Genomic DNA, 27774 nt, shown 5'->3' on the forward strand with positions numbered 1-27774 from the left:
AGCTGGGCGGGGTCAGAATTCAGGCCCCGCCCCACGCAGGTTCCACCTTGGCCCCTCCCGGCACCCTAGACCTGCTTAGGAGGACTATGTTGGTGGCCCGCCACCTGCCCCCTGCCAGGAGTGGAGGAAAAAGGACCTTCGATTCTGGCCGACCTAGGTCTTGCTGGCTTTGCTTCCAGCTCGCTGTGTGACTTTGGGTAAGTTTTCCACAATCCGTACCCGTTTTATGCTTTGTCAAAGGGAACAGCCACCTTGCAGGATTTTCGACATTACATGAAATGACTTTATGAGGTACTTGGCGCTCAAAACATTCCCTCCGCGGGTGCAGCTTTCCCTGACTCCCCCTCCTCCATCCCGCCCCCAGACTGGACAGGACCCTCGTATCGTATGCTCACAGAGCCCACAGTTGTAATTTCATATTTGCTTGAATGACTGTATGATTATTGTCTGCCTCTTCGTTTGAATTTGAACTCTATGAGAGCAGACCGCGTTCATCTTTGCACCCTAGCGCCCAGTTCAGTGACTGACATACAGCGGGAGCTCCATAAAAGCCCGTTCTCCTTCGTTCCAACTATCCGACGCACTGGTGAAGCGGTAGCAGGCTCGGGGCCGCCATACTACCACTGGCCAGCAGAGGGCAGGCGGTGACCAGCCTTCTCGCCCAGCTGAACATCCTTTCCGCCTCCAGGCGCCACGGGACTAGAACAGGTGGGCCCAGGTGCGCGCACTTCTGAAAAGATCGTTCGGTGGGCTCGGGAGCCACGGGCGAGGTTCGAGCCAGGGAACGTTTCTTCCCTTTGGATCTGTGGTTCTCGGCCTGCCGTGTATCAAAGAGCTCTCCGACAGCCTTTGAGGGTGTACCGCCTCTGCAAAGAAGATCAGGTAGGTGAGAAAGCTCAGCGGGTGAGAGAATTTGCTGTAAAAAGGGAGGGCACAGAGGAAAGGCTTGGCGGGGTGGGGCGCAGCGGCGAAGTACTTAGAAAGTACTGGGTGGTGGGGAGTGAGAGGTGGCCGCCTTTGTGCTGTGACCAATGATGACAGAGTCTGGTTGGAACTTCAGTTGTCTTTTGGCAAAAGTCTTCTGGCGTCAGTCTTGAACCCAGGCAGTGTCTGGCTGGTTCAGAAGAGCCTTGCTGGGAGCAGAGTATCTCAAGGTGGCCAGAGGGCGGTGCCCTACTGCAAACATGTCTGTGGAAGCATTACGTATAACTGTTACGTATAACAGTGAAACATTGGGAATTCCTCCAGCAAGCCTGGGAAGGAAAGAAGGAAGGAGAGGTCAGAGGTCGGGACTGCAGATGCCACAGTCCCTTCTCTTTGAGCTATGACCGCTTGTCATGGACGGCAAGACTGCCTGTGGGAGCAGCTCCTCTCCCACTCCTGGTGGCCTCCTTGAAAGTAGAAAGGGAGGCAGGGTTACCTGCTGCTGGCTTGGGGGTTGCGGGGTAGGCAGTTGGTATCTGGCTAGGGTTGCCAGATGTAGCAAATAAAAATAAAGGATGCTCAGTTAAAATTGAATTTCAAATAAGTTTTTTTTTTTTTTTAGTATATGTCTCATACAATATTTGAGAGACACTTATACTAAAAAATCATTTGTTGTTTGTCCAAAATTTCAATTTAGCTAGATATCCTTTATTTTTGTTTGCTAAATCTGGCAACCCAGTGCCTGGCCAAACAGCCAAGCAGAAGCCAGCACGTGGGATTTGCTGTCGGCAACGGCCGCCTGCCCAGTGTTGCCGCATTCAGCTTCCACCTGTCACTGCCCTGCTCCAGAACTGCGTGTGGCTCCCAGCTGCGTCCATAGCACAGTTTGGACTCCCTGGCTGCTGTGCCGGGCCTTGGCTTGTCAGCCCAGGTGCCTTGCTTGGGCCCTTTCCCATCTCTGCTCCTGCTCATGTTTTTCCTGCTTGGCACGTCTCCTGCCCACTCCCAGTAGCAACTGAAAACACTTATTGGGCACCTACGGGGTGCAGGCAAGATGCTGACTTCTTCATTTGCATTGGCTGACTGGATTCTCACAAAACCTGGCACAGTAGGAAGAGCAGTTATTCTTCCTTACCAGTGAAGACACTGATGCTCTAAGACGGTGATTCTTAAAGTTGGTCCCTGGACTAGCAGCAGCGGCACCTGGGAACTTGTTAGAAATGTAGACTCTCAGGCCCTACTCCAGACCTACTGAATCAAACTCTGCGGGTGGGGGGCCCAGCCATCTGTATTTTATAACCTCCCCCAACCAGGTGACTCTGATGCATGCTCTAGTTTGAGACCTGTTGCTGGAAGAGATGAAGTGGCTGCAGGAGTCTCCCATCCAGGCAGAAGAATAGAGGACCGAGCACCAAGCACTAAGCCTGGGCCAGGCCCTGAAGATGGCCTTGGGGGGAGGAGAAGCAGAGAAAGGAAGAGAACAGAGGGGCAGTCAGGCAACCTTGATGTAAGATGATGAGGACCAAGCCCTTGGAGCCCATAGCAGGACAGAGGGGGTCAAGGAGCGCATTCCCCAGTAGATGTCTAAGCCTGAAAAATAAATGGGAATTTGTTAGATGAAGAAGGGTGGGAATAGTGTTCCAGGTGTAGGGACTAGTTTGTACAAAGATCCTTGGGGGTAGCTTACCCCTAAGGACGGAAGGTGAGGCAAGGTGAGTGGGGGATAGGGGAGAAACTAGATTGTGCCTGGGTCCTCTGCCCTCAAAGCAAAGGAAGAAGCTTTAATGGGTATTGAGAAAAAGTCCTCTGGGTTCCAAGTAGAGCAGGGATTAGGAAGAGAGTAGGGGTGCATGTGGCAAGGAGATACCCAGGGGTTGCCCCCCCCCCTTGCAGCAGTGGGCAGGTGTGTTGGCCCAAGCTGGAGAGGCGTGTACAAAGTTAATGTATTCTGGGGTTAAGAGGTGAGGCTGGGGAAGCAGCAGCACAGGCTCCGCCTCCACATCGCCTCCGGTCTGGCTGGCCCGCCCTTCACCTTATGCTGGAGGAAGCTAGGCTCAGGGCCAAGGCCCAGGAGGGTTGCTTTTCGGTGCATGTTCCTTTCCTCTGTTGATGTGGCTAAGGCTGTGCAGCTACTAGGGTCCCTTCTCCCAACCTTTAAGGGACTAGCCCTGGATGTGGTCAGGGATCCCTAGGCTAGAGGGCAGGAGATTTCCATTACTATCCCCTATTCCTGCCAACCAAGCCTTTGATGCTAGCCAAAGACTGAGCTGGCCTGGCCAGGTTGCCTGGCAGTGTGGGCTGTAACTGGGCAGTTCCAGGCTTCACCTGTCCTTCCCAGAAAAACATCAGTTTGACCCAACCCTTTTGGAACCTGCTTGTGATTTCTAGCCTAGGTAAGAATACTAAAAGATCATGGTATGAAGTGGAGCTTTCTGTGTGTCCAAAATCCCTGCAGGACTTATCAACTGCTCCATAAACTTGACCTTCAGCAAGGAGACCTCCTTCCTCTTTTTACCTCCTGCTCCCCACCTTCCATCTGGCATCCAGGACCATATCTCATGTTTTGTAATTCAAGGAGGGTCTAGCATGATGCCCTCCACTTAAATAGATGTTCAAAAATATTGTTATAATTAAGCCTTGAATTACATATAGTTGGAGTATGTATAGGAGGGGCAGGGGCAGTCTAAGTGGGAGGAAGTGGCAAATGAAGGGATGGATACTGGAGAGAGAAAGTGAGCACAATGAGACAGCCTATGTGGTCTGGATACGGGGCAAAACTATGGGCATTGAGGAACCACTGATGGCTGTTGAGCAAGGGAGCGACACAATATTTCTAGTCATCGTACTAGATTCTTTGTCAATGTTACGTGCACTGTCTGGCCCATGTCGTTCAGCTCACTTTTTAGATCCCAGTTCCACTGTCACTTTCTCAGGGAGGCAGGCCTTCAGTGGCAGACAGACTCTGAAGTGACCCCCTGTATCCCTGCCTTCTGACATTCCTGCCTTTGTATATAATTCCTTCCTCTTGCATATAGGTGGGACCTGTGACTTGATTTTAACCCATAGAATATAACAAGTAATGGGCTGTCACTCCCATGATTAATGTTACATCATATTAGAGTCTTGCTAGCAGACTAGCTCTGGTGATTCTGCTTGCTGACTCGATGAAGTAAACAGCCATGTTGAGGAAGCCCACATGGCAAGGAGCTATGGGTGGTCTCTCGTTGTGGCAGCCTCCAGCAAGAAGCCAGAGTCCTTAATCTTATAGTCACAAGGAAATGAATCCTGCCAACAACCTGAGTGAACCTGAGTGATTCTTCCCCAGTTTAGCCTCCAGATGAGAATGCACTCGGCTGTCACCTTGATTGCAGCCTTCTGCGTCCCAAGGCAGAAGACCCAACTAAGCCATGCCCAGACTCCTAACTCACAGAAACTGAGATGATACACAGATGTCGTTCAAAGCCTCCAAGTGTGCAGTGATTTGTCACACGGCAATAGCTAAATAATACACCTTCCGGCGAGGTTGACTCTCCCCTCACATAGGCTCTCAAAATATCACACGTCTTTTCGTCTCGGTGTTTTATGTGACACTTTATGTATACCATCTGATGAATGCTGTGTCTTGATGACAGCGCTTTTTGCTCATCACTGTATCCTGGAGCCTCACTTGGTGCCTCATATGCAAAAGACTCATAAGTATTAGTTGCATGTGTTAGTGAATGTTCTTATGTAATCATTGTAACAACCTGGTAGAGGAGGAACCATTGTTATATATGAAGAAAGGGAAACCAGTTATTATGCTTAAGTATACTGAGCAAAATCTTAATAAAATGTTGGTTTTGTATTCCACCCTATCATAATTTATTTATTTATTATTTAGGCCTATAGCACCTGGTCTTCCTAGGTGGTCTCCCATCCAAGTACTAACCAGATCTGACCCTGCTTGGCTTCTAAGATCAGACATCGGGCTTGTTCAGGGTGGCATGGCCATAGACCATGGACTGTAGCTTCACTGGGGTTTGAACCCAGGACCTTCTGCATGTAAAGCAGACATGTTAACCACTACACTATGGAGCCATGTCCCCTTAACCTAATTTTTAATGTGCCACAAGAATAATTTCAGTGATTTGGGAGCAGTGTGTAGATTTGCGTGATCACATGATATGACATTCTTTAGGTATCACTGTATTTTCCAAAGAGCATAACTATCCAAAAATAATTCCAGGCTCTTTTGGTTTTCCCAACGGCTTCTCTTACCTCTTACTTAAATTATTCTTTTGAAACGCCTGTCCTATGACTGTCCTTTTCTAATACTCCGAGACCCTCATCTGCCAATGCTTCATGTAATTCCGGCTGTGCCAACATCGCTCTCATCTTCAAAGAATTTTTCGGGAAGACTTCTTTCTACACAGCAGCTGTGAATTAGACACAACAGCCTGGATGGAACTTACAGGGCTATGTGGGAAAACAGCAAAAGAGATTTAAAACACACTATTTTTCCAGTTTTAAAGAGGGACGAATGATATACAAAAGGCCAGTGGTCCCCAACCTGTTTTTGGCACTGGTGCTCCTATGAGAATCTAATGCCTGATGATCTGAGGTGGAGCTGAGGCGGTGATGCTAGTGCTGGGGAGCAGCTGCAAACACAGATGAAAATTGGCTCACCTGCTGCTCACCTCCTGCTGCACAGCCTGGCTCCTAATAGGCCACAGACGAGTATCCATCCGTGGCCTAGGGGTTGGGGACCCCTAGGTTTAAAGTATACATCTGAGTTTTGACATGTAGATACCCATGAAACCATCACCACAATCGGTAGTTTTATTTTGCACTCCTCGTGCACTATGCTCTCAGAGGTCAAAGCCATTGACAGCAGGATGCTGTTAAAACCACAGTTCTGGTTAGGTCTCTGCACAAAATCTTCCCAGGGTTCCCAGCCTCCCACCTCCCACCTCTCTGCCCTCGTCTTCCACTCAGCTCGCTCACTCACTGCAGCTGCCACATTCACCTCTTTGGTCCGCGGGCACACCAGGCACACTGCCCCGCTTTGTGCCAGGGCTTTCCTCTGCCTGGAGTGCTCTTTGTCCAGACACCCACCTGGCTTTACTCCCTTATCCACCTCAAGATAATTCAAATGTAGACTTTCTACCTTGATCCCTGCCATCCACCTGTCCCTGTTCTAATCTTTTCCAGTAGCATTAATCACCTTCTCACATGCTATACAATTTACTTTTTTATGATATTTGGTGTTATCTTCCCCCTATGAGAATATAGTCCCCAGGAAGACGAGACGTTCGATCTGTCTTCACTGATCTATCTCAGGAATGGTGCCTGGCACATTGTAGGTCTCTAATCAAGATTAGCGAGTGCATGTCTGCATCTTTGATGGTCTTACCTCTACCTTGAACTCTCCATCCCTTGCTGCTTGTCTGTATCCCTCTGGCCTCTTTCTCCAGTACTCTGGACCCTGCCCAGGTGATATGACTGCTGGTATCTGCCTGACTCACTTGGTTGCCAATGTTCTGACCTCATTATGTCCTGGCCACGTCTCTAGCAGGTGTGAAATACTAAATCCCAGCCTTATTTTTTAAGTAAAGGGTAAGAGGGTTAAAGAGGAAGGGGCCAGGAGAAAGAAGGGGGTTGTTGAGGGAAGCAGTGGGCAGAGAGGCTGAAGAGAAAAGACAGTCATGGATTTTCCCGGGGTCCCCACCCAGTTAGCTTTTCAAGCGGCTCAGAGGAGCAGCCAGCAGTGTGCCATGTGGCAGAAGTGGTCCCGTTGAGTCATGGGACACCCAGCCACACTGCTTTATAGAGTTTGGTGTGTGGAGTATTTTTGTTTTTTACAGCCCAGCTGTCTGTGTAATGACTTCCTTCCCCAGCCCTGTTCACTGAGGTGTCCCTGAGCGACCAGCTGAGTCACCACATTCCTTGCAGCTTAAAACACTGGCTAAGCACCCAGGCCCAGTTCCTTCATGTAGGTGGGATCTTTGAAGGCAGCCAGCGAGTGCTCCAGAAAGACCGGCTTTAGGGCTTCCATCTCTAACTTGCATCCATTCCCAAAAACATTAAAAAAAAAAAAAAAGGTAAAAATAAAGAAGAAATTGCCTGTGTTAAGCACTTAGGGAATGGCCACAGCTGTGTGCCACAGCCTGAAGAATTAGCTGTCAGCCACCATGAAGTCAATACCAAGTCGAAGGGGGACCTTAGGAACTGAAGTCCATGTCCTCTGTCCTGTTGCAGTGTGAAGGGTCAGAAACCCAAGTGAAGAGACTGGACACTCTCGTGCCCGGCTGGCAGCAACGGAAACTTGCTCGGCTCTTCTGTAAAATAAGCAGGTAGTTCCCAGGAACGTGAAGCCTAGGACACACTGTTTGGCAGTCTCACTTCTTGACGTGTGTTTTGAAGGAAGTTTGCTGAGATACGGAAGAGGACAAGGACGGGGTTATTTATGATAGCGTTGTTCATGGCATAGGTGAATGGGAAGCGAGGGCAAGGCTGATGCAGACTTCACTTTCCTTAGACCGACCTGCCCATTCAACGGCTTATTTCTACACAGCAGGGAGAAGCTGCGAATTAAGACATACACACAACAGCCTGGGTGGAACTTAGTGTTCGGTGGGGAAAACTAAAAGAGATTTAAAGCACAATACTTTTCCAGTTATACCGAGGTATGACCAACATACAGCAAACCACAGGTATTTAAAGTGTACATTCTGACACGTGTAACCACCCCCACAATCAAGATAATGAATATATTCATCACTCCCCAAAGCGTGAAGTAGATCTATGTGTATTAAAATGGACAGATGTTTAATGCCTTAAGTTAAAAATAGTTCAACTGTATGTGTAATATTCCATATTTATAACAACAAAAAGTGTTGAGATACCCTGAAGAAACTGGAAGAACATGTACCAAACTTAATTACGTTCATCGTTAGGAATCTTGTGAAAATTGCATGGCCCCATTTTGCGGGGCACCTCGAGAATTACCCATGCCCGTTTTCCCACACATGGTCTCCAAGTCTCTGACAAAGGTTTAGCACAATAGAAATTTGTCATTACACCCTCCTAACTTTGAGCAACTTCATTAAAATGTCACTGAGGTCATCACAGTGGACTCCCACAGGAGTGTCTGACTCTTGTTCTTCCTTCAGCTCACCCCGACGACCATCCTCTCCTCACCCCTCCAGATAGGAGCTATTCCAGCAGGGCATTGACTAGCCAGAGACAAAAGAGTGATTCCGCGACTTGTTTTTAAATCTGTCTTTTGTTGTCACTCTTCAGGTAGCTCATAAGTACAGGAATGGTGAAAGACTGTGGAGACAGGGGTGTGTTTACTTTTGTGTGGTGGTGGGTTTTCTATAAAGGCAATCATTAAGTGTGTGTGCTTTCGTTCTTACACTCCACGTTATTTACAAGTTGCGTGCAACTGTAGCTCATTCACTTTTAGTGCTACATACAGCATTTTGTTGAGTGAATATACCACAGTTAATCCCTTCTACTACTGATTGACACTTGGGCTGTTTCCAACATGGGGCTATTATAAATAATGCTGCTGTGAACATTCTTGTACATGTCTACTGCTCTACCTGAGCATGTATTTCTCTTAGGTCTATCCTTTGGAGCACAAGTGCTGGGTTATGGGTATGTCTATGCTTAAATTTAAAAAATAATTCCAGACTGTTTTCCAAGATGATTATACAAATACACTCTCCCGAGCAATGCATAAGAGCTGTCCTTGTACATTCATCAACAGTTCACACCAGCAGTTGGTACTGTCAGACTTTGTACTTTTACCATCTGCTGGGTCTGTAGTAGTTGTTCACTCTGGTTCCTCTCCTTGATTACTAATGAGGCTAAGCACCTTTCATATGTTTATTGGCCATTTGCATTTTCTTTGTGTGAAGTGAAGAGCCTGTCCTTGCTCATTTCAATCGATGTGTCTTCATTTTTTTGGTATACTCTGGATATAAACCCTTTGTCAGTTATGTGTGTTGCAAATCCTTCTCATCTGTGGCTTGCCTCTTCATTCTGTTAATGATTTTTGATGAACAGAAGTTCTTAATTGTAAAGAAGTCCAATTTCTCAATCTTTGTGATTAGTGTGTTTTCTGTCTTGTGTAAGAAAACTTTCTACTTCGAGGTCATGAAGATATTATTGTATGTTATCTTCTAAAGCTTTATTGTTTTACTTTTCATATTTAAGTACATAATCCAATAGAAATTGGTTTTGTCATTTGTTAAATAAAGTTAAATTGGAAGAACACATCTCATGTATACACCTATCCATTTAGGAAATATTTATTGAGTATCTTATGTCAGACCACATTTATTGTTTTACTTTTTACATTTAGGTCCATAAATTTATAAGAAATTGGCTTTTGAGTATGGTGTGAGATAGGGTTCCAATGTCGCTTCTTCCATATGGATAGTTAACTGACTCAGCACCATTTTTTCAAAATATCATTTCCTTACACTGCTTTGCAATGCCATCTTTATCCTTAATCTCTTTAGGGGGGCCTTTTTTCTGCCCATTGGTTTTTGTCTACTCTTGTGCCAATATCATACTGTCTTAACTTTTAGAGCTTTATTATAACTCTCATTAGCTGATTGAGTAAATTCTCCCACCTTGTACTTCTTCAAGAGTACCTTGGCTCTTCCTGGTCTTCTGTAGTTCCATATAAATTTAATGTTAGAATCATCTTGTCAAGTTCCATATGAAAATCAATTGAGATTGCTCTCAATCTATAGACCAGTCAGAGATAACGATAGCTTTACAATATTGAGTCTTCCAATCTATTAACATGGTGTCACCATTATTCATTTATTCTTTGATGTCTTTTAAAATGTTCATGGTTTCCTTTACAGAGGTCTTACATGTCTTTCGTTGAGATTCATTTATAGCTATGGGGTTTTTTTTTGTTTTTTGTTTTTTGGGGTTTTTTTTGCTGTTTCGAACTGTTTTGACTATTTTTAATAACTATTTTTGGACATTTGCTAGAATATAGAAATAAGATTAATTTTGGTATAATATTGATTTTGCAGCCCGGAAGAGGGCCTTCATCAAACCAAACCATGGTGACACCCTGGTCTCAGACTTCTAGCCTCTAAAACTGTGAGCAATACTTTTCTATTGTTTAAAAGCTACCCAGTCTGTGGTATTTCATTATAGCAGCCAGATTAAGACAACCATTAATTGGTCCTAAAAGTTTGTTTGAGATTCCTTAGAATTTTCTATCTACACAATTACGTCACCTTTGAATATAGACAGTTTTACTTTTTTTTCTTTCAGTTCTATTTTATTCCTAGGTTACTAAGAGTATTTATTGGGAATAGATATTGAATTTTATCATATTCTTTTTTGTCATCTATTCAGAAAACCAAATTATTTTACTATTCTGTTAATGTGGTTGGGTTGATTTTAAAATGTTAGACCCATTTGCATCCCCAGGATAAACTCCACTTGATTATGATTTATTCTTTTTATTTATTGCTGGATTCGATTTGCTAGCATTTTGTTTCAGGTTGTCGCATTTATGGTCATGAGATATACTGGTCTGTCATATTTTCTCTTGTAATGTCCTTGCCAGGTTTTGGTAGTAGGATTATGCTGACCTTATAAAATAAATTTGGAGGTATTATATCTTATTCAGATATTACCTAGAATAATTAATCTTTTTAACCTATGTGCCCATACATTTAAGTGTCTCATAAACATATAATTGAGTATTTTTGTTTGTTTGTTTAAATTCAGCCTGTCAAACTTTAGTAAAATAGTTAGTCCACTTACATTTAACATAATTACAGGTGTGGTTCCTAACCATTTCCTTCTATAATCTTATTTGTCTTCTATTTGTCCTACCTGGTAAATGTTCCTGTTTTCTTCTTTTGGATTTTTTATTATTCCATTTTATCTTCTCCATCATATTTTTAATAGTAGTAAAATATACATAACATAAAATTAATCATCATAACCATTTTTAAGTGTACAGTTTATTAGTTCTAAGTATATTCACATTTTTGTGCAACCAACCTCTAGAACTCTTTTTATCTTGCAAAACCGAAACTAGCTTCATTAAACAATAACTTCCCATTTCTCCCTTCCCACAGTTTCTGGCCACCACCATTCTACTTTCTGTCTCTATGAATTTGCGTTTTCTAGGAACAGACATGCCTTGTTTTATCTCACTTTGTTTTGTTGTGCTTTGCAGATATTGCATTTTTTACAAATTAAAGGTAAGACTGCACCAGAAAAAAAGATTATTATTTGCTGAAGGCTCAGATAATGGTTAGCATTTTTTAGCAATAAAATATTTTTTAATTAAGGTCTATACATTGTATTTTTAGACAAAACATTATTGTATATATACTGCACAGTTAATAGACTAAGGTAGAGTATAAACAAAACTATTACATGCATTGGGAAACCAAAACATTTGTGTGTCTTGCTTTACTGTGCATTCATTTTATTGTGGTGGTCTGGGACCAAATCCGGCAATATCTCTGAGGTATGCCTGTACTTTATATAAATGGACTCATACCATATTTATATTTTGTGACTGGCTTATTTCATTTAGCATTATGTCTTTAAATTTCATCTATGTTGTAGCAGGTGTCAGACTTTTCTAACTTTTTAAGGCTGAATAATATTCCACTGTATGAATATATTACACTTTGTTTTTCATTCATCTGTTGATGGACATTTGGGTTGCTTCCATCTTTTGGATATTGTGAATAACACTGTTGTGAACAAGAGTATATAAACATCTCTTTGAGACCCTGCTTTCAATTCCTTTTCCATTGGATTTTCAGCTAAAGCACTTTAAAAAATATTTTTAGTGCTTGCTTTAATAATTATGATACACACCCTTAACTTATTGCAGTATAACTTGAATTAGTCCTTCAAAATCTTCCAAACAATGTAAAAACCTTATAACATTATAATTTCCATCATTACTTCTACTCTATGCTATTTTGTTACATATTTGACATGTTACAAATCTTAAAATACATTTTTATTGCTCTAAATAGTAATTAATTTTTAATTTAAAGTAGTTTAAATACTTACCCACATATATATCCTTCCTTGTGATCTTCATTTTGTCCTAAGGTTCTGTGTTTCCACCTAGAATTGTTTTTCTTCAACTTGAAAATCTTTTAGTATTTCTCATAGTGCAGGCTTGTTGGCATTAAATTCTCCAATTTTTTTTTTTTTCGTGGCCTGGAAATGTCTTTATTTCACTTCAGTTTTGAAGGGTATTTTCAATGAGTTCAAAATTTCTCGGCAGTTTTCTTCCCCTGTAGATTTTATTTTTATTTATTTACTTTTATTTTTTTAGGCGAGGCAACCCTTGGTTGACATAACAGGTTGCAAGGAACTTGTCAAGCTTACGATCCCTTATTTTTAATTTATTTCTTGTGCCTATAGCACCTGGTCTTACTAGGTGGTCTCCCATCCAAGTACTAACCAGGTCCGACCCTGCTTAGCTTCCGAGATCAGATGGGATCGAGCTTGTTCAGGGTGGCATGGCCATAGCCCTGTAGACTTTAAAGATTCCATTGTAGTCTTCTATCTTCTTTCTCATGAGAAGCAGGCTGTTTATTCTAATTGTTGTTCTTCTGAATTACGTCTGTTTTTCTTCTGCCTGCCTTTAAAATTTTATTTTTGTTTTTTAATAATTTGTGTTGTGTCTAAGATGTGGTATTCTTTATTCAATGTATTTATTAGCTGAGCCTCTTAAATCTGCATATCTTTCATTAAGTTTTAAAGAAATTTTAACTATAGTCTTTTTTGAAATGTCTTTTTTCTCCCCTCACTCCTCTGGAATTGAAATTACTTTTGTGTTAGACCAATTCGATATGTCTTTGGTTTTGCCGGTGTAGATTAATTTGGTATCTTCAACCAATGACTTGATGTCTTTCCTAAGTTCTAGAAAATTCTCAGATGTTATCTTTTCAAATATTGCTTCTGACTCATTCTCTTTTTTCCTTCTGTGACTCCAATGAAAATGTATGTTAAACCTCTGTCTCTCACCGTCTATATTTCTATCTCTTTGTCTCTCCATACTTCATTCGGAGTGTTTTCATCTTACCAGTAACGTTAGTGATTATTTGCATGCTTCCACCTTTTGGCTATTGTGAATAATGCTGCCTGTGAACATGGCTCTACAAAGTCTGTTCAAGTTCCTGCTTTTAATTATTTTGCCTGTGTACCCAGAAGTAGATTTGCTAGGTCATTTGAGAAATCTATATATATATATTTTTGCATTTTTCCATTGTTATTGAAATTTATTGGGGTAACATTGGTTAATAATGTTTTATAAGTTTCAGATATACAAGTCTATAATATGTCATCTGTATACTCCGTTGTGCTGTGCTCACCACCCGCAGGCTAGTCTCCTTCCATCACCATATATTTAACCTACTTTACCCTCTTCATCTTCCCCTTCCCCCTTGCTCCCCTGGTAACCATACTGTTATCTGTGTCTGTGAGTTTGTTTTGTTTGAATGTTTACTTTCTTGAGGAACCATCATACTCTTTGCCACAGCAGCTGCATTATTTTACATGTCCCCTAATAGAGCACAAGGGTTCCAATTTCCCTATGACTGCACCCAACACCTGTTCTTTCTTTCTTTCTCTTTCTTTCTTTCTTTCTTTCTTTCTTTCTTTCTTTCTATCTTGCTTTCTTTCTTTCATTTCTTTCTTTGCTTTCTTTCTTTCTTTCTTTCTTCTATTCTTTCTTTTCTTTTCTTTCTTTCTTTCTTCCTTTCTTTCCTTTCCTTGTCTTTCCTTCTTTTCCTTTTATTTTCTTTCTTTTTCTTTCTTTCTTCTTTCTTTCTTTCTTTCTTTCTTTCTTTCTTTCTTTCCTTTCTTTCTTTCTTTCTTTTCTTTCTTTCTTTCTTTTCTTTCTTTCTTTCTTTCTTTCTTTCTTTCTTTCTTTCTTTCTTTCTTTCTTTCTTTCTTTCTTTCTTTCTTTGTATAATAAGCATCCTAATGGTTGTGAAAAATTATCTCATGATTTTGATTTGTCAAAGCTTGGCTTTTATCTCCTTGAATGTAGTTAAGTTTTTTTTTTTTTTTCTGTGTCTGATATTTCCTTTATTTAAGGTCCTTGTAAATCTGTTTCTTTGTTGTTTTACTCAGTTCCTCTTATAGTGTCTTATCTCCTATGTGTCTGGCTTTATTTGACTGTCCGTTAGGCATTGTAATGTTTGAAGAAAATTGCAGAAAAATTTTAAGGTTATAATCATGTAAACTTTTCCCAAAGAGATTAATTTTTTTTTTTTGCTAGCCCCTTGAGAATGCTAACAGTTCAGAATCCCTTTAATCTGTATTCAGAGCTTGTCTTTATTCTAGAGCACTCAGCTGACTTGAAACCAGGCTGCAACTGAAAGGAATAGATCACTTCCAGTTCACATCTTTTCTGAGAGCTCTTCAGAACCCTTGATTTAGTAAAGTGTGAAGAGTTTTGTTGGTTGAGGGCTTAAACGTCTCACTGAGAAATCTGGAGAAGGAATGGGCAGTTGTTGGATTGGTATTGGGTCAGGGGGCAGCTTGTTGAGCTTCATATTGTGGTCCAACGTGGGAAAAGCAGGAAGGCAGGCTAGGCCAGACTAGGGCTAGGGAAACTTAACTCACTTCAGAGATGGGCTGTCCTGGCTGAGGCCATGTGTGGCAGAGGGTCCACCATGTGGAATATAGCAGGGGAGAAGCTAGGACTGCAGGGAAGCTGAGAATGTGACCAGCATTGGACTCTGCAGTCCAAGGTCTCTGTTCACCTGGGCCAGAAGTAGATTCTCTTCCTTGGGCCTGGGCCTTGGTCTCCTCTAGGCTGACCAGTGCCCACTTGCATGGCCTGGGCTGAGCCTCAATACTGTTGACAACTTCATTATTGTTCTCCCTGCACTGATTCTGAGCCCTCCAATCTTCTCCACCCAGCATGTTGTCCCTACTCAGGTCACTTCAATAAAACCCCATTGCTCTTAGGATAAGTCTCAAATTAGTACCATGACCTGCAAGGCCCCATATGATCTGGCCCCTGTCCACTTCTCCAGCCTCATCTCCTCCCATTATCTGCTTCACTGTCCATGTTCTTTCTTCCTGTATGTTTAAATCATCATTTACTGTTGACTGCCACAGGGCTGTATTTGGAGTAAGGTTAAATGTGGTCATAAGGGTGGGGTCCTGAGTCAGTAGGATTAGTGTCCTTATAAGAAGAGACACCAGAGAGTTCATTTTCCCTCTCTCTCTATGCACACATATTGAGGAAAGTCCATACATATGAGAACATAGCAAGAAGGTGGCCTCACCAGAAACCAAAGTGGCTGGAACCTTGATCTTGGACTTCCAGCCTTGAAAACTATAAGAAAATTAATTGTTGTATAAGCCGCCTCGTCTATGATAGTAATGGAAGTTCAAGTAGGCTAATATATCTAATTTAACCTCAATTTTCCCTTTAGATCTCACACCTACTATTTCCTTAAACATATTCAAGCCAAAGCCTCCCATTTCTGGATCTCATGGTACCAGGCACTGCATAAGATTTATGTTTTTGATAACTTGACCAGTGTCTGCCTTACTTATTAGACAGTAAGCTCCATGGGGGTCTCTGGTTTTATTCACTGCTACATACCCAGAACCTAACAAAGGGCCAGGTATATGGTAAATACACAATACATACTTACTGAGAACAGAGTGGTAGATGAGGACAGACAATGCCTTGAACTGGGAGAATTCATGCATAGTCAAACTCATCTCTGGTCCAGCAGAAACTGCACATTGTGAAAACAAGATGTGACTCCAGGCCCCACCCTATGATAGGATTGGGGCTCCTGCCCGTCATGCCTGGCTTAGGTCCTGGGCTGGCCTAGTCCTGCACATGGAGGCAGCTGAACCCCAGCTGTGAGGGCTGGCAGAAGACAGGCTCTGACGTCAAGCCTCATCCTGTTCCTTTTCTGAGCTCTGCCTGTGTTGTGATGTTCATTCTTGAAAAGCTGGCATATAAATTGGGTAGAATTTTCAGCTTCACTTCCTGCAATTGTTCAAAGCTCAGACTCTTTCCCACCTAGGAGTCTATAGCACTGGCTACAACTCAGAGCTGTGCAGTAAACAGCCATTGTTGGAATACTTTTGGTTTCAATTATAATAGAGAATCCAACTCAAATTAGAATCAACCATAAAGGGAATTTGTGGGTTTACCTAACTTCATTTGGTAGATGGATTCAGGTAAGCCTTGATCAGCGCTCCAACTGTTTCTCTTCAGTTCTTTCTGCCTTTCCCTAGTCCATGCATTAGCTTCATCTTTAGGCTGGCTCTCCTCATGGTCACAAAATAGCTGCCAGCAGCCAATGGTTCCTTACCGATGCCCAGGGAAACAGTGGGATGAGGTGAATTTTGGGTACTGATAGATGTAGGCTGGGGTATCCATGAAGCACTCAATATAAGGTAAGATTACATCAACTGGCTTAGAACAGTCAGGGTCCACACCCACATGTGGGAGATGGGGCCCATCCCTTTCAAATTGTCTCAATGTTGTACATTAAGGAATCAGATAGACTGGATGCTAGCAAGGGGCATCTGTCAGGATAGGCTAGGTTTTGTTTTGTTTTCACAGTAAGAAAGGTTTATTTCTTGCTTATAGTACATATCCACTGTGGTCATCTAGGGGCATGATTCTATGTTTTCTTACTTCAGGACCCAGACCGATGGAGCATTGTCTATTATTGTTACTGAGGGAAAGAGTATAGAAAATTGCCTACTAACTCTTAAAATTTGAAACCTGGAGCAACATACTTCTACTCAAACTTTATTGACCACAATAAAAGCAAGTGACATGGCCACTCTGGACTCTAAGCTATAAGGAAATACAATCCGATTATGTCCCTTGGGAAGCAAACAAATTGTCAGTGACTAGCATTAATGTTAACTACCACAGGAGGCTATCAGAATACCCACTACAGAGGACTTATGGAGACCACCCCAGGTTTTGTCCACGTTTGCTGGGAAAAGAACAACTTCCTGTTTTGATACGACCTAAAAATAGCCTTCCTTTCTGTGCAGAAATCAGAAATTCAATGATCGTCCTCTGCTTCACAATCAAATGTCTCTCAGGTGTTTTCCAATTAAGTGAAATCAATGGTTCTGTGAGGGACTTATATTCAGGTATCTTCTAAACTCAAAACAATTCTCATTTATTTGGTCCTCATCCACAGAAGTGGTTTCCTGGTGAATGACATCACCTATAAGCTGGCCATGATTGTTCTTGGGCAGGGAGACACCTGACTTAAGTTGGGTCAGTGAGGTCCTCTTCTCTGGGATTTGGAAATTGGAATGATTAGGGATATTTAGTCTTTCTCTGGGTAGTTGGAACTGTCATGTGCTTGGGAGGGATTGGCAAACATTTCCCACTGTATTATCTGGAAGCAGAGAAAACAAGTTTGCAGGAGAGAGTCATACTGGCAACCCTTCCTCTGCTTCCTGTTGAGTCAGAAGTCCAGCTGTTTTTTTTCCCCCTTGGCCTGAGGGACCCCCTTCTTCCCCTCTTCAAAAGCTTTAAAACAGATTCCCCTTTTCTTTAAATTGGCCTGATGAGTTACTGGTGCTTGCAGCCAGCAAACTCCTAACTGATACATGTTCTTGGCCTCTGGACCCTGACACAAAAAGGTCACAGGTGTAGCTCATTCTAACAAAATAGAGCTGAGGTTGTAATTCTATTGCATCAATTATACTTCTGGCAGTTCCTTCCTGCTTGAGAAAGATCATTGAAATGTGAGTGAGTGCAGGTGACATTATTGGGGTCACCTGGAATCTGCTTAAACTTTTAAAGAAAAATAATTTGCATCCTTGGGCAAACATGATTTATGACACACCTCCCAACACTGGTGTTAAGTGCATGCTGTTTCCTCTGCCTGGAGTCTCCTCATCAACTCTTTAGACCCAGCTCCAATGTCACCTCCTCTGGGAAGCCTTTCCACACTCTCCTATATATTATTATGTCCTTCTTTCTGCTTCTCAAAGCAGTTGTCACACCCATCTAGTGTTAAGTTTCTTCCAAAAGTACTTTACCACTCTCTCTCCTCAAAAATACTCTGTTCCTCAGTGTTTGAGAGTGCCCTATTTATCTGAGTCCCACGGTGTCTGGATCAGAATAGATGCTCAGAAAAGTTTGTTGAATAAATCAAGTTAATTGGGACAGCATACCCCATATATACTTTTATTCCTTCAAGAAATATTTATTGAGTACCTGACCATGTCAGGCCATGTTCCAGATGCTGGAACACAAAGTCCATGCCCTTGGGACATTACAGTTGATATTCAGGTCATAAGGGCTATGAGGAAAAATAAAGCCGGATGAGGGGAGAGAGAGCGATGGGGGTTGGGACTTGATATTTTAGCAGGGTGGTCTGGGAGGGTCTTTCAGGGGGAGTGACTTTTGAGTAGATATTTGGAGTAAGGGTACTCACCTTTCTGGTGTCTTGGAGGAAGAAATACCAAGTGCAAAGTTTCTGAGGTAAAAGTGAGCCTGCATGTTCCAGGAGCAGGAAGAAGGCTAGTGTGACTGCCGTGGAGTGAAGGGGCAGAGTGGGAGGAGATGTAGTTAGTGGTGGGGGAGGACAGGCGTTCAAATCAAACAGAATGTTGGAGACTCTTGACAAAAAGACTGGGTTTTGCTCTGAGTGAGGTGGTAAGCCATTGAAGGCTTTAGAGGAGAAATATGCTTTGACTTAAGCTTTAACAGAATGCTGGCTGCTCGGGAACCAGTTCTATGCGAGTGGAGCGGATTCAGGGAGAGCAGGAAGCAGGTGATTGCAATATTCTAGGGAAACTATATTAGGGCTCAAATGAAGGTACTTTAAAGGCAGATATGATAAACTTTGCTGCTAGATTGCACGTGGGCTATGACAGGAAGAGAGGAGTTGAAGATGATTCCAATGGTTTGTCAGAGCCACCAGAAGGATAGAATTGACATTAACTGAGGAGGAGAAGACTATGAAAGGACTCAATTGAGGGGCAACTTCCAGTTTGGCTTTGGACATGTCAAGTTTGACATATTGCTCAACACTTGTGTGTGTGTGTGTATATATATATATATATATATATATATTCACTGATTTTCAGGATCTGAAGCTTATAAGCAACCTAGAGTTAAAGTCAGTCAGTCTTATTTATTGAGCACCAGGCACTGCAGAAAACTTCACGTGTGCTGTCATTTAATCCTTTCAATCATTCCTTATCGGCTTAATTACTAATATTTTTGTAACCTTTTTATGGATGAGAGATTAAATAGCAGGTCCAAAGTCACTCAACCCACTATTAATCTGCCAGTATAATGCAGATTTGGGATTCCAACCCAGTTATGTCAGACTGCAGAGCTCTTGCTGTTTATTAATTACTGGATTCTAAATGTGGGGGCTACTCTCTGACATATTTGCTATAGACTTGGGCTCCATAAGAAAAATGGTGCCTGGAACGTGTGACAAAAACTCAGAAAAGGGCCCACTCCCATCCCTGGAGATACAGGTTACACAATAGAAGCTGTGAATAAAGGACAGCATCATTGTATCTGAGGGGCCTAACGGATGCTTTAAAGTTCTCAGGTACCTGAAGATTTAATATTAGGAAAGCAGTTATCAGAAGTTGTTTTTAGGAAATAGAAGAGCTTCAGACCTGCGGTGAAGCGTTGCGAGGGTAAAAGACAGACTGACTCCCAGGTAACGCTCGTTGAGAAACGCCGGACTAGGGTAGAGGGGTGAGAGGGGATGCCCTCTGGCCCTTGCCCTGCCTACATCCTTTTGAAAGTGTAGCCTGGTGTGGCCTTCCTTAGGTGGTCTTCTAGAAAGACCCTGGAGTACAAAGCCTGGGAACCTCTGGAGCCACAGCACCGCCCCGGTCCTCTTCTTCCCCACCCCCTTCACGCTGCTCGCGGGTGAAAGCAGGACGGGCGCCCGCGCATGCGCCCAGGACAAGGCCCGCTCGCCGCGACGTCAGGGGGCTCGCGCCCGCGCGAAAGCCCCGCCCCCGGGCGCCAGAGGCGACTTGGGCGGGGGGCCTCGGGCCACGCCCCAGCCGCGCCGAGCGGGGCCGAGCGGAGCCGAGCGCGGCCGAGCGCGGCCGAGCCTAGCCGAGCGGCCCGGAGTCGGTTGGTGCAGCTGCGTCCCCGCCGCTCAGCAGTTCGCGGCTCCGGCGTCGTCGCCGCCGCCGCCGCCTCAGCGGGCCTGAGCCGGCCGGCCGGCCACCCGCCGGGAAGGAGGCCCGGAGCGTGGGGAGAGCGGCACGGCCGCGGGCGCCGCCGCCGCCGCTGCCAGGTGAGCGCCCGCCGCGGCCCGCCAGCCCCGCGTGCCCCCGCGACTGTCAGTCCCCGTGTCTGTGTGTCTCTCTGCCTGTCAGCCCCCTGTGTCTGCGCGGGCTCCTTCCCGCCACGCCTGAGCCCCGGCGCTGCCCGCAGTGTCCGCCAACCCCTCCCGCCCGCTGCCCCGGGTCTTTCTGTCAGCCGCCAGCGCCCCCATGCTGGGAGGCTCCGCCCCTTCCCCCCGAAGCCCCGCCCTTCGCCCATCTGTCATCACCCCGGTCCCCAGCTCCAGGCTCGGGCGTCCTGGGGGAGTGGGGTGCCGCAGCTCCTGGGGGTCAGCGTAGCCCCCCGCGGGCCACGCAGCTGTGAATGGGGCAACAAGGGGGTTATGGAGGGCGGTCCACAGATGTCCACCTGACCGTGTGAGGGTGGGTGTCCGAGGGTGCGCCCGATGGGAACACTGCGTGTGCGCCCAAGGGCCGGTAGGGGAGCGCGGGCTACTGCCTGACCGACGTGGGGCGGAGATGCTGGGCAGCCCCAGCCACTTGCTCCAACTCCCGCGGGCTCGTTTGTCCTGCGGGGATGGGCCAGCCCCTGATGTGGTCTAAAGAGCTCCACCAGGGAGGCACCAGAACCCGGATTCAACCCATTAGGGGACAGTAGGATCCTGACTCCCCGGACCCTTGTTTGCCCATGCGACAACAGAAAATCTCGATGCCGCGAGTGGCGTGTGAACAGAGTTTGGGGCTTGTTAAACCTTCCCTGATTAGGATTTTTATTCGGAGAAGCCTTTTGGAAGTGATTGAGGAGGAGTGGGTGGGATGTGGAGCTCAGGTGGAAAGTGTATGAGATCTTGACTCATTTTGAGTTTCGTGGTTGGCGTTTCTGAGCACTGATTGCCCTGGGCATTTGCCCTGTGAGAAGCTTATGTGATTGGGGGAGTGGGGCGTTAGGTAGAGGACAGAGGGCATACTCTTTTCCGTTTTTATCTGTTATGTGAACACATTACATTTATTCATGAGGTGTCCACACATCCTCAATTTAAAAAAGGATTACAGTAGTTTTCATTTATACATGTTCTTATATGTTGTTATCTTGATGTTTTTTATTTGTAGTAACTTAGTATTGCAATATTTCAAAACTTAGAGAAAATGCGTCCTAAAACAATTTGGTATCTTGCCAGATAATTCTGAACCATGAGGAAGGAGCCAAAAGCACACTTCATTAGCTGGAACAATTTATTCGGGCTTAATTTGTTTTTAAGAGACATACAGTGGAAAAATCCAGAAGTGGCAAAGTAGTATCAAAGAATCTTAGGAAATTAATGAAAAGGGTCTTCTATTGCTGCCTTGGAAAGATAGTATCAAAGTTGCTTTAGAGCACAGAGCTACTATGTAATGATAAACGTATTAACCAAGTTGGTTTTGTGACCTTGATACATTGAGCAGTGCTTGATTTGTTCAGTGCTTCATGACAGGCAAACATTGCATAGGGAACTGGGTAATTTTGGGAGGAAATGTTTCCTATGTTTTTTTTTTCTTCCATAATTAAGTCAATTCAGACTAAGGCAGTCTCATGGAGTAATTTTTTTAAGATAACATCAAAAAATTAAAAAATAATTCATGTTTAAGGCAGAAAACTAGAAAAAAGAAAAAAAGAAAAGAAAAGCATAAGAAAAACCCCACGATCCTACAAACTGTAGAAAACCAGTTTGGAATTTACCTTTTTAGTCTTTTATTCTCATGTATAAGTATTTTTTCTTACAAAAATTCTACCATACCGTAAGATTGTCTTATTGTATGTTTTTTTCACCTATAAGTAGACTATGAGATATCTATTTGTTTTGTTTTTATTAGTAAGAGCCATGTTCCCTTTGTGATCTTTTAAGAAGTTAGATCCTCTGCTTAGAGCACTCTATTAGCTTCTCATTTTAGAGTACTATCTGAGGTCCTTGCTGTGGCCTACCTCCCTGCCTTCACTAACAGCCATACTGGATGGATCTCTTTGCTATTCCTTTAAAACTTCAAGCATACGCTAACTTCAGTGCCTTTGCATGTTTGTTCCCTCTGCGTAGAACTCTCTTCCACGGATGTCATGGTTCTTGCCTCAGGTCTCTGCTCAGATATAACCTTATCAGGCTTTCCCTGCCCACTGCGTGAAAAATACACTCCATTCCCCGTTGTCCTCGACCCACCTTACTTGCCTTCATAACACTTGCCACCACTCGGTAAATGCATACGTATTTATTTGTTGGTTTATTGTCTCTTTCCCTCCATTAACCCAGAAATGTGAAACTTTTTACTGATGTAACCTCAGGGCCCAGAGTAGCACCTGACACATCATGAGTGCTTAATCAATATTTGTTGAATGAACAAATGAATGAATGCTCATTATCCATCCATTTGTTTGACCTCCCTGGTAGTCTCTTAGGCTTTTATATAGCTATATCATGAAATGATATAGCAACTCCTTAAAAGTCAGGATAGTCCACTCCTTTACATATCTGAGAAGAAGAATTTTACAAAGTGAGTCATGATTGTAAAAAGAATTAGTCTTGATTTAACTTCACAATTGAGGGAAGAAACAATTTTAGCAAATGGTACTGACTTTCCTTCTCATGCATTATCCTTTGTGTCACATTGGAAGACTTTGAAATGTATAAAGTATCCCAGTTAATGTTTATAGCTGTGATTTCAATTTGGTAGTTCTTAGTGATAGCATAAGCCTCAAGAGCATAGTGAGTTTTTTGTGTCAACAGATACCCAGAGATATAATTACAGCTTTAATGTGTTTTCATTTGAGGAGTAGCCGTTGTGTTTACTTATTTTTCTGGCAATTCTATCCTTTTCATCTCCTTGCTTATCAGTTTTTGGGTGGCCTAGCAGGTATGCTTAAGTGTTTTGTTTTTGTTTTTTAACATTTTAAAATCTTTGATCTCTTGAGCATTTTACATCTCTCATGTGATGAACTGTTGAAAGTACTAGTTTCATCTTTCAGGATGAAATGACATCTGTGGTAAACATATAATTGCATTTTTATCATAAGAATGGGAAAAATTGTATCTTAAGGTAGAATGTTTACAGAGAGTGTGAGAGTAAGCTTTTTAAAGCCTTGAATTTCAAATAGGCTACTTTTAACTTTAGTGAGCTTTTGAAAAAAGTCCTTTTGCTCTTAAGAAAAAGAATCCCTCTGAACACAATCCAAACAGAAACCTTCAAAACGTTTCTTATGCATGTCTATGGCTATGATGCTACCCTGAAAAGCCCGATCCCAGCTGATCTTGGAAGCTAAGCAGGGTTGGGCCTGGTTAGCATTTGGATGGGAGACCACCTAGGAAGACCAGGTGCTGTAGGCTTAAAAAATAAGGGATTGTATTTGTAAGCTGACAAAGTCCTGCAATCTGAGGTCAACCAAGGGTTGCCTTGCCTAAAAAATAAAAAAAAAAAATTCTTACGCTACAAGAATGTGGGGAAAAAAATCCTGAATGAAGTTTTATTCTTTAAAAGGTTTAAAGGGAATGTGTTAAAAATTTATTTTTAATTTTTCTGCAGGCAGTTAATGAGCACATATTTGGGGCAGTTCTGTGTGTTTTATTTATGGGCTCATTACCATATTCAGTTTTAAATTACCTGATTTCTTATTATCTTTTCTCACTCAATTACCTCCTTTCTCCCTAAATGATCTTATCTAATCCCACGACTTTAATACCCTCTAGATGCAGATGACTCCCTCAGTCACACCTATTGCCCTGACATTTCTCTGGTTCCAGACTTGCTACCTCATTCCTGTTATCTCTGCTTGCTGCCTCACAGTGACCTCAAACATCACATGTCCAAAATTGATTTCTCGGTCTTCCTCTTAAATTTACAAATTCCTTATTCCTGACTTCTCCCTCTCATCTTCTCCAGCCTTCCCTGTCTGATTATCATTACTATCCACTCCTTGTTCAGGCCAGACACCTGCAAGAATCTTCAATTCTTCCTGATTGCTCAGCACACATCCAATCCATCAGTGTGGCATGGTGGCCTAGCCTCCAGAATACCGAAAATCCTCCATTCCCTCCACTCTCCTAATCCAGCCACCATCCTCTCTCAGCTGGATCACTGACCCTACTTGTTAGCTGGTCTACCAGCTTCCACTCTTTCATTCTTCCAACCCATTTTTCCCACTGCAGCTAGAGTAACACAACCAAAAATTTAAACCAGATCACGTCACCCCTCTGCCTAGTGACTTTCCACTGCACTTAGCCCCACATCTACACTCTTACTCTGAGAGTCCAGCCTCTACCTCCCTCTTCAGCCTCTGCTCCTTACTCACCATGTTTCTGTCAGGCTGGAACACTATCAGTCCTTCAGATATGCCAAGTTCTTCTCCTCTGTGGAGACCCTTGACCCTTCCCTCTCCCTGGCACTCCCCCCACCCCCAATTGTTCTCACAGAAAGTTCCTTCTCAAACTTCTTGCCTCAGCTCAAACTTCCCTCCTCAGAGGGCCTTCCCCGATCACCCTTTCTACAGTAGCTTTCCCCTCGTTGTCCCCTCTCTCAGTGCATATGCATTTCCTGCTAGTGTTTCACCAAAATTTCAAGTATTTGTTTGTCTTTTGATTTATTGTCCACTCCGCTAAACAGACTACAGGATCTGTGAGGGCAGGGACAGCCTTGTCCTGCTTATGGCACAGTCTTGGTACACAGTGCTCTGCCTAGAATCCAGTTGGTGCAGGGCCTTGATACATTTTGGATAATAATGATTATAACACCTAACTTTTTTTTGAGACTTACTTTGTACCAGGTTCGTTGCTAAATTGTTCATGCATTATCTCTAAATATCTGGGAGAACCCTTAACTAAGGTGTCGATGGTTATTATATTATCATTTCTATTTTTAGTTGAGAAAATTTAGCTTAGAGAATTTGAGTAATTTTTAAAGTTACACAGCTAAAGAAGTGGCGGAGCTAAAATTTGCATCTGACTACTCATAACTACCTTCTGATGTGAATGTAGGAATGAATGACTGTGAAATATGCAATAATAATATTTGACGAGTCCTCATGTTTGTGTTCGTAAGTGTATATTGGAGTATGAAAAAATTAGAATGCTCGGGTTAGGATGTTGCATTTCCTGGGATGTTTCTGATAACAACCACTATGCCAAAGCACATAAATTAGTTTTTGTTCAGGTTCTATGTTTCAATTTTACCTTTGCCACTTTCCAGCTTAAGCTCTTGAACAAATTACTTAACATGTCTGAGTTTGTTTGAGAAAAATAATAGTTCTTATCTCACAGGATTATTGTGAGGAGCATAATTATATACAAAAAACAATCGGTGTTAGGTATTATTATTATGAGGGGGAAAGAGCCCTCAGGGAAAGACTTGTAGACCCATCAACAATTAGAGTTTGGGTAAGAGTGAAAGACAGATCCTAACAGTATTGTTTCACAGACTCTGTTTTTGAATTTATAAGAATTATCAGGGAATTAACTGATTAGTTTGTGACTTATAATTATTCTATTGATGTATGGCAACTTTATGTTTGGATTTGTACTTGTTAAATACTTGTAGGTAAGACAGCTTCATTTCTTTTTAAACTTCCCATCTTAAGAGAGATTCTCAATGTAGAGAGAGATTTTGAGAGGCCATTTTTGAGAGGCTGGTTATTCTTATGCTTCTTACCAGGAAGGTACTCACCACCATTACTGCTTACTTCGGTAGTGATTATCACCAGGGAGCTTATTTCAAATAACCAAGCAAACAGTAGACCTAGTACACGTGCAGTGGGCTTTACAGACCCCTGATGGAATATCTGGGCACAGTGCATTTTCTAGTAGGATGGCTTATAAGCAAGTGACAGTGGCTTCTGTCATCTCTGTGAAATAGAGGGTGAGGTTGTCTGGTAAAAGCGGGAAGAGCACATAGGAAGAACAAGGAGATTTGACCTACAGTTGAGGTCAGGAAAAAGAAGAGTCACCTTGGGGGAACATCTGATCTCCAGGCAGTATGTAGGGCTCTGTCGAGGTAGGAGACCATAGATTGACACCAGTAGCATTCAAGTGTCTGGTTTTAGGAGTGAAGAAGTCTTATGGTTCAATCGATCCAGGGTCGGGATTTGCAAGGGGTGAGTGGCAGAAGGACAGCGGAGCAGAGGACCTGAGGGTATTGGCCTGGGAGTGATTTACATGGCAGGTAAAGGTGTCTAGTCTGGATAGGGAGGGGAAAAGGACCAAATATGTTGATGAAGTCAGGGAATGGGTGTACTGGAAGATGGTGTAATAGGAGAATGTGGTTAGGGAGAGACATGTGAGTGGAAGATTTCAGAGTTGGAGCAATTAATTACAGGACATGATGGGCTCCCGAGTTTTGCTTCCTGAATGGCTGAACTGAATGAACTAAGGGAAGATGAGTGAAGTCAAGGAGGTCAAGTAACAGAGACTGGAGAGTTATTTTGGTCATCCACATAGTCAGAGAAGCCAACAGAAGGATAGCAGGATATTTGGGGTAAAGAGAAGGAAGGTGTGCCAGGTCTTCAATGAATGAAGTACCAACAATGAGAAGAGATGTTATGGCCAGCCTTCAGGAGCCTCAGAAGATTAGGGGATTTTGCCTGAGGGCAGTGGAAGAGCAGTGACCTGGAAGCTTTACTGTTTGCAAGGTCTGTCTGGAAGGTGTGGGCCTTGGCCTTTGTTCTTTATTCTTCTGAAGAAATCCTGATCCCCTTGCAGCACTGATGGCATATAGCATTGATTAAGCTTGGTCATGAAGTCATCTAGGGGTGTGTTAAAAATACAGGTCCCTGGGTTCCATTTCAGGCCCACAGAATTAGATTTCTAGGAGAGGGGACTGAGAATACATATTTTAACAGCCATCACCCGCCCCCCCCCCCCACACACACACATACACACACATACACATAATTCTTTATAATTAAGCATGTTTGGGAAATGAAGCTGTAGGGGATAAGAACATGGGGTCTGGATGTCACCTGGCTAGGTTGAAGGTGAGACTGGTAGGAATGAGCCTTTGTCCATGACCCTAAAGAGATTGCCTTTCCAGATCTATCTGATATCAGAAGCTCTGAATTAAGGGACCCTCCATTAGAGGCAAAAACACAGACAAAAGCAAGAAGAGACAGCTCGTCATGACAGAAGCAGAAATGCTGTACAAAATAATTCAAAGGATAGCAGTTGGTGTCTGAATCCAGTAATTGTAATTGTTATCCTATTCAACAGGAATAGGTTGAATTATGGTTTGGTTAGTTCAGAAAGGCTGGGAAGGAAGTGATGAAGTTTAGAAAGTTTTCCATCATCAGCTTGCATGTTTTGGTGCTTCAGTTATCCATAAAATTAACTTCCATGACACAATTCTGTCTCTGAAGATTAGAAAAACCATTTACTCCTCTCTCCAGCTGAGCTCAGGATCATATGTCGCCTGCTCTTCATGACCCTTGTGGCTGTGTCACAGCTTCTCTCCCATTTTTATCTGCATAGGAAGGACTCGGAGACCTAGGAAACCTACAAATAAAGTCATGTAGTGGAGGGAATGTGTGATGGGAAAGAGGGGAGTCAATGTGAA

General features: G+C 43.2%; 1 protein-coding gene and 2 pseudogenes across 5 annotated transcripts in view; 2 read left to right on the plus strand and 1 right to left on the minus strand.

The window, feature by feature from the left end:
- Positions 1 to 31: 31 nt before the first annotated feature.
- The window catches only part of ZHX3 (zinc fingers and homeoboxes 3), a 123189-nt gene continuing 95446 nt past the window's right edge, over positions 32 to 27774 (plus strand). For 3 of the 5 annotated variants that reach the window (XM_016137550.2, XM_036229409.1, XM_016137554.2), the window contains exon 1: positions 20045 to 20225. The gene's annotated coding sequence lies outside the window, so the exon portion shown is untranslated. Of the gene's footprint in view, positions 198 to 251; positions 883 to 20044; positions 20226 to 27774 lie in introns of those variants that run through there. The other 2 variants (XM_016137551.2, XM_036229408.1) reach the window with 2 other exon arrangements.
- Positions 12340 to 12458, minus strand: LOC118610564 (annotated as a pseudogene).
- Positions 23444 to 23564, plus strand: LOC118610625 (annotated as a pseudogene).

This window comes from Rousettus aegyptiacus, unplaced genomic scaffold (assembly GCF_014176215.1).
Source record: "Rousettus aegyptiacus isolate mRouAeg1 unplaced genomic scaffold, mRouAeg1.p scaffold_m13_p_12, whole genome shotgun sequence".
Lineage (NCBI taxonomy): Eukaryota > Metazoa > Chordata > Mammalia > Chiroptera > Pteropodidae > Rousettus > Rousettus aegyptiacus.